Source organism: Phoenix dactylifera, chromosome 16 (assembly GCF_051530095.1).
Source record: "Phoenix dactylifera cultivar Ajwa chromosome 16, Ajwa_hap1_PhDact_Kaust_v1.1, whole genome shotgun sequence".
Lineage (NCBI taxonomy): Eukaryota > Viridiplantae > Streptophyta > Magnoliopsida > Arecales > Arecaceae > Phoenix > Phoenix dactylifera.
This window is the reverse complement of record NC_143205.1, coordinates 7,655,778-7,663,757: the sequence shown is the minus strand read 5'-3', so window position 1 is coordinate 7,663,757 and position 7,980 is coordinate 7,655,778.

Sequence of the window (7,980 nt, the reverse complement as noted above, 5' to 3'; positions counted from 1 at the left end):
CATATCCTTATTTTTCTTTTTCAGAAATAATGTTGTATCTACATTTCCCCTAGAGAATTCATGTTCTAATAGGAATTTACTAAGTCTCTCATACCATGCTCTAGGTGCTTGTTTTAGTCCATAAAGCGCTTTGTTCAGTTTATACACATGATTAGGGTATTGATGATTTTCAAAACCAGGAGGTTGTTCTACATACACCTCCTCATTAATAAACCCATTTAGAAAAGCACTTTTACATCCATTTGATATAGCTTGAAGTCCTTAGAGCATGCATATGCTAATAGAAGTCTAATCGCCTCAAGTCTAGCTACGGGAGCAAAGGTTTCATCAAAATCTATGCCTTCTTCTTGATTATAACCCTTTGCTACTAGTCTAGCCTTATTCCTTATAACAATTCCATTTTCATCTAGTTTATTTTTATATATCCATTTTGTACCTATTATTGGATATTCAGAAGGTCTCTCTACTAGATCCCACACTTTGTTTCTAGTAAATTGGTTTAGTTCTTCTTGCATTGCATTTATCCAATTTACATCATTTTCGGCTTCTTCTATATGTTTGGGCTCAAAGTGTGAAACAAAAGCTAGATGGTTGTTCAAATTTCTAAGAGATGCTCTAGTCCTAACCGGTTGTGATGGATCATCTAGAATTAGTTCCTTAGGATGCCCGTGAGCATACCTCCAAGCTTTAGTTAGCCCATGATCCACTATAGGCTCTTGGTTTGATGATTCTCCTTCAATCAACTTTTGATTACCATCTTGTAATCCCACCTCATCTATCTTTTCTTCAAGTATTTCAATATCATCATCAAGATTGGCTTTCTTACTAGAGGAGATGTCACTAGAGTCATCAAATACAACATGTATAGATTCTTCTATAACTAGTGTTCTTTTATTAAAGACTCTATAGGCTTTACTAGTTGTAGAATAACCTAAGAATATTCCTTCATCAGATTTAGGGTCAAATTTCCCTAGATTATCTTTCCCATTATTATGTACAAAACACCTACATCCAAAAACATGAAAATAGTTAACCTTTGGTTTTCTGTTTTTCCACAGTTCATAAGGTGTTTTCTTTATGATGGGTCTTAATAGAACTCTATTTAATATATGGCAAGAAGTATTAATGGCTTCTCCCCAAAAGTACTTAGGGAGGTTACTTTCACATAACATCGTTCTAGCCATTTCCTCTAGTGTTCTATTTTTCCTTTCCACAACTCCATTTTGTTGTGGTGTCCTAGGTGCAGAAAAATTATGGGTTATCCCCTTTTTACTACAAAATTCATCAAATAATTGATTTTCGAATTCGGTACCATGGTCACTTCTAATGGCTATGACTGAAGACTCTCTAGCATTTGTTACTTCCTTATGGAACTTTTTAAACATAGAAAATGCTTGGTCCTTATGTGCTAGAAACATGACCCATGTGTACCTAGAGTAATCATCTACTATGACTAGACCATATTTATTTCCACCTAGGCTTGTTGTTCTAGTTGGACCAAATAGGTCCATGTGTAATAATTCTAGAGGCCTAGAGGTAGAGACACATTTTATGGGTTTAAAAGAATTCCTAGATTGTTTGCCAAATTGACATGCTTCACAGATTTTGTTCTTTTCAAATTTTAACTTTGGCAAACCTATCACGGAATCTCTTTTAACTAATTTAGTTATTGTGTCCATGCTTGCATGACCTAACTTACGGTGCCATAACCAACTAGCATTATTATCTTTAGTTTCATTAACAACTAAATATTGGTTATGTTTTGCAAGGTCTTCTAGGTCTACCACATATACATTTCCACGTCTAATCCCTTTAAAAACTAAACTATTATCATTAGTATTTGTTATAATGCACAGTGATGGTTTAAACATAACATCATATCCTTTGTCACATAATTGACTAATGCTTAACAAGTTATGCTTAAGACCATCAACATATCTAACATTATCTATAAAAGTAGAAGGGGTGATTTGAACTTTACCAATACCAATGATGTGACCTTGGTTGTTGTCTCCAAACGTCACAGCACCTCCCTTCTTAGCTTCAAGGGTGAAAAATTGGTCTTTATCACCCGTCATGTGCCTTGAGCAGCCACTATCCAAATACCAGCAATTTTTGTTGACCTTGGCTGCAAGACACTCCTACACAAGCAAATCATGACATCTTAGGTACCCAAGTTTTCTTGGGTCCTTCATGGTTAGTCAAGTTGGTTCCTTTTGGAACCCATACCCTTTTAATTTTTCTTTTAGTTTTACTTTTCCTAAAATTACATACATTTGCTTTATGGCCTACTGTACCACAACAAAAGCAGGTTATTTTCTTAGTTTTTGTTTCCCCAGCTTTAACAAAGAAGTTACTAAGAAGTTTTTGCTTATTTCTTGGTTTATATCCTAAACCGGCTTTATTAAACACTGCACGTTGACTATTTAGTATCATGTTTAATTTTTCAGAACTATAGGTAAATCTTTCAACTAAGGGTTTGTATTTGTTAAGTTCTTTAGTTAGTGTCTGATTTTCGGCTTTTAGATCATTAAGTTCTTTAGTAAGATCCTTATCTAAGGTTTGTTTATATTTTTTAAGTTCTGAAAATTCCTTAGTTAGTTTTTCATTTTCTTTAGTTAAGGTGTTGGTCTTTTGAGTTAAAAGTTGGTTGCTTGTTTTAAGTTCTATATTTTCCTTGGTGATTAAATCCTTATCCTTAACTAATTTATCGTATTTATGTAGGTATGATTGATTAGTTATTTTCAGTTCTTTATTCTTAAGATTTATAGCCTTATATTCTACCATTAATTCATTAAATGCATCATAAAGTTCATCAAAAGAAAAATCAGGATGCGTGTCGGAAGTTACCTCGTTTTCGTTGGCCATGAAACAGAGATTGGCCTTCTCTTCTTGTTCATCATCTGATGAGGAGGATGATGAGTCGGAGTCCGATAGGGTAGTCACAAGTGCCTTTTTCTTCTTGTACTTACTCCCCTTCTTCAGTAAGGGGCACTCTGCTCTTATGTGACCCGGCTTCTTGCACTCGTAACAACCAATCCCCTCATTTTCCCTTTCCTTACCTTTGTCCTTCCGGTAGGAATTTGAGGGGCCTCTCCTTTGATGATAGGACTTCTTGTGGTTGATGAATTTCTTGAACTTGCGCACAAGAAGAGCCTCACCACCATCTTCCTCATCTTCTTCTTCTTCGCTGCTGCTGCTGCAAGACAAGTCCTTGTTAGAAGAAGTAGATTTAAGGGCTATTACCTTTTTCTTATGGGAGGACTCTTCCTCGTTGTGTTGTTTCATGGTGAGCTCGTGCGTCATGAGGGATCCAAGAAGCTCCTCAAGTGGTAGCTTGTTCAAGTCCTTGGCTTCTTGAATTGCTGTCACTTTAGCTTCCCACGACCTCGGTAGACACCGAAGGATTTTCCTGACAAGCTCACTGTTAGTATAGTTCTTGCCAAGGCTTTTTAGGCCATTGACAATATCAGTAAACCTAGTGAACATGGATGTGATTGTTTCATTTGAATCCATTTTAAATAGTTCATATTTATGAACCAAGATGTTTATTTTGGATTCCTTGACTTGATTCGTGCCCTCATGGGTCACTTCAAGTCTGTCCCAAATTTTTTTTGCTGAATTACAAGTTGAAATCCTATTGAATTCATTACGGTCTAAGGCACAATAGAAGACATTCATTGCTTTAGAGTTTAATTGTGCCTTCCTCATGTCATGTTCATCCCAGTCCATTTCAAGTTTAGGTACCTTAACACCATCTACGTATATGGATGGGATGTATGGCCCATTTACTACAATGGACCACATCTCATAGTCTTGGGCTTGGATGAATATTCTCATCCTAGCCTTCCAGTATGAGTAGTCAGATCCATTGAAGAAAGGGGGTCTTTGGGTGGACTGACCCTCAATGTGAGAATATCCAAATGGGGTTGTCATTTTGATCTTTTAACTCTTGAGTGGAAGAGTTTTTGGCTCTGATACCACTTGTTGCCCAGATAGACAACCCAAGAGGGGGGGGTGAATTGGGTTTTTAATATAATTTGGCTAATTAAAACTTTGTGGATGATTAATTAAAAACTATAGCAAGTTATTTAATTAAAGCCTAGTGCTGTGAGTAATGTGCGGGGAAGAAGATGAGAGACAATGCACTACAAACACAAAGTTTTATAGTGGTTCGGAGCTAACCCTTGCTCCTACGTCCACTCCCCAAGTCTCACTTGGGAATTTCACTATAACCCCCTTGGATTACAGCCGGTTGTTTTGCAAGCTCACAACCAAACTTGTTGTTTTACGAGCTCACAACGAACTCGGTCGGTTTTTCCAGGCTCACCGACTAGAACCAAACCCGATTGTTTTCCCGGGCTCACAATCAAACCCTTACACACGTTGGTTTTAACTTGGCTCACCAACCAACCTTAAACCCCTTGATTCAATCCCCCGATTGAATCAAGTAAATACAAGAGATAGGAGAAAACAGAAAATAGCTTCTCAAAAAGCAGATTTAAGACAATATAATCGTAAAGGAGTTAGAAGCCCTCAAACGCTTTTAAGCTGGTGAAGAGGTATGGCTTCTGGAACTCCGGTCTCCTCTTGAAAGAGTGGTCGACTTGAATGCAGGAGGAGGAAGCTTTGATTGTTGGGAAGAAGTTGTTGGAGCAGTAAATGCAGATCTCCCTTTTTTCGTTTAAGAGCACTTGGAGAGCTTGAAAACTTGAATGCTTGGAGTGGAATATCTGTTCTCTACCTTGCTACAGTCCTCTGTGGCTATTTATGCCAACCCCCACGGAAACTAGCCGTTACTCTGCTTTTTCTGGCCGTTCTGCACACTCTGCGCAGCCTGACAATATGACCGTTGGTGGGTTGGAGTCGACTCGCGCGATCAGGAGTCGACTCGGCTGTAGCAGGAGTCGACTCACGCTTTTCCGGAGTCGACTCGGCAACTGTTCCAAATTTGAATTAAAGTTGCCGTCTTGACTGGGAGTCGACTCGTCTTGATCTGGAGTCGACTCGCCAACTTCTGGAGTTGACCTGGCAATTTTTGGAGTCGGCTCATCCACTGAAGTCCGTGGATCCAAATTTGAATTTTGTCCACTCGAGTCGACTCGACTGTCCTGGGAGTCGACTCGAATCTCAGAGCCCGAACTCTCGATTCTCTGTCGTTTGGCTCATCCAGTCTTGGAGTCGACTCGAACCTCCTTAGAGTCGACTCGGCTCTCAGTTTCCGAAAGTTGGTCTTCTGCCTTTTGACGTGAAGCTTGTCTTGGAGTCGACTCGAGCTGTCTGTGAGTCGACTCGAATCTCAGAAGCAGTAACATGGTCTTCTGTCTGTTGATGGTCGCTCAGTCTCGGAGTCGACTCGTGTACTGCGGGAGTCGACTCGAATCTCAGAGTCCGAAAATCGTTCTCTGACTTTTTCCTTGTGTTCCTCTGAGAGTCGACTCTTACCTTCTTTGGAGTCGACCTGCCAACCATCGGAGTCGACTCGCGTTCCACTGGAGTCGACTCGAATCTCAGACCCGAAAACTGCTCTCTGACTTTTCTGCCTGTGACTGCTTGGAGTCGACTCTTACTTCCCTGGAGTCGACTCGGTGAACATTGGAGTCGACTCGCGCACTTCAGGAGTCGACTCGTTGACAGGTTCTGAGATGAAGCTTTCTGTTCTTCTTTCTGTTCTCAGTCGGAGTCGACTCGTACTAATCTGGAGTCGACTCGAGCTCGTGCCAGTGAACTTGATACGCTTGGAGTCGACTCGTGATACTCGGGAGTCGACTCGAGTCTCAGACATTGGTTCATGCAGACTTCTTAACTTATCCAAAATACTATGAACCAAGTCTAGAAACACTTGGACAGGATTTTCACTGAAACACTCAATTGAATTCATTAGTAATCACAAGATATACTCAATTGCTTTGAGCTCATCAAAATCAAATGGGGTTTTAATCAATCACTCCACACGACCCCTGTATCTCACGAGCCGACCCTAGAACAATCTTACAAAATAGACAAAGGATAGTAAAAATTTGTACTTTCTCGAGTCGAACCATAAAGATCGCGAGTTGTTCTGTTGAATAAGAGTTGACCCCAAAAGCAAACTAACCGACCCTTGAATAGCCACAAATAAAAGACAAAGAGCAGTCAAAATCAGCATGTTGGCGAGTTGAACCATGAAGACAAAAGGCTGAAAAAATCAGTATGTTAACGTGCCAACCCCTATCATTAGATGAGTTAACAGGTAAACCAAAAGAGTCAACTCTACAATGGCCACATGCGAAAGATAGAGCGTAGAAAAAATAAGAACTATTTCGAGTCGACCCTGAAGACCACGAGTCAACCCCTGATGATTATGAGTCAACCCCTAAAGAAGTCAAGTCGACCTGCCTGCACCTGACTATAGTAACAGCTAGTTTTTTTGTAATAGCTCGGTGGTGGTTTTAGTTGATTTTCAATAAAAAATCAACCAGGTGTTTTTTTTTGTTATTATTGATTTTCTCGATCGGCTAGCATCACTAAGGCCTCGTCGGAGTTAGGTAGCAGTTCCTTCACCTTCACCATCGCTGGCTGAGATTGCCTTTTGAGATCACCCTATTTGGATTGTTAAGTCATCCCCTATTTTTGCCGAGAAGCCAATGAAAGGAAAAAAGGAAGAAGAAAAGAAAAAGAAAAAAAAGAAAGAGAATAGAAGGGGTTCCATTTGTCTCTCTTTTCTCGCTTCCCTCACTTTCTCTCTCTTTTTTGTCTCTCTTGTTTCTCTCTACAAAGTTTTTGTCTGTATTAGGGTTTGTTAGAACCTTAAAAAATATCTTTTTCTCAATAATTTTGACCGACCCTTGTGAAGGGGGTACTAATCCATGGCTACCGGATGCTGTGCCGGCCCCCACCCCAGCCTAGGCCATGCATCACTAGATTGCACCATCAATATTTTCTATAGTGTTATTTGCATCCTAGCATGACTCTTGATTTGTAGTTGATCAATTGGATGATCTGGATCAAAATTACTAGGACGCCGGGCGCTACCGATTGACTAGCTCTAAGAGGGTGCTCGGACTTAGGATTTTATTCTTAAAAAAATTATAGAAAAATTTTGATAAAAAAATTATTTTTGAATATTAGGCTCTAAGAGAAATTTTCAAGATTAATTAGATCTATCAGTTGTTTTCTTTAGCAAGGTATGTAATCTTTTTTCTACATTTATTGATAAATTATAAAATATTTTTCTAAATCGAATTGTTCATGATTTATGAATTTGATGTATAGTATTTTAATTATTAAAAATACCCTTTTAGAATATTAAATGATTCATGATCGAACATATTGATTTTGATATGGATTATGCCCGATTGATTTTGATGTTGCATGATTTTATGAATCTTCTTGATCTGGTACATGAAAAATATTTTGAGAAAAAACTTTTGATTTGAGACAGATTTGGACTTGCAAGACTATATTTCTATACCCTACTAGTTGGGGTTGTACGTTAGTATTTTGAGATTCTGCCGGTGGGTGTTGTATGTTGGCATTTCAATATCCTACCAGTGGGGAGTGTATATTCGCACTTCGATACTCTACCAGTAGAAGTTATATATTGGTATTTCGATATCCTACCAGTGAATGTTATACTTTAGACTTTGATGCCCTACCATTGAGGCTTATATAGTGGCACTTTGACTATTTCGAAGTTTTATTATCCAGCCTAGCCATAGGGTATAAATGTGGTCATGGTTCATGGTTAATGAGGTGAACTTAATATTTTAAAAGAGATTAGATTTATGATCAAATTTGATTCATATGTATGATGTTTTTATATAGCAGCATATCTAGATTTAAGTCGGAATTGACGTACTTCCAAATCCTTATTTTCAATGTATTATTATTATTTATTTTATTGTCTGATTTATCTAGTTAAAGTGATCATTTCTTACTGAGCTGTCGAGCTCATTATTATTTTTATAGATTCGTAGAGCAAGCTTGACTTGGGATAGC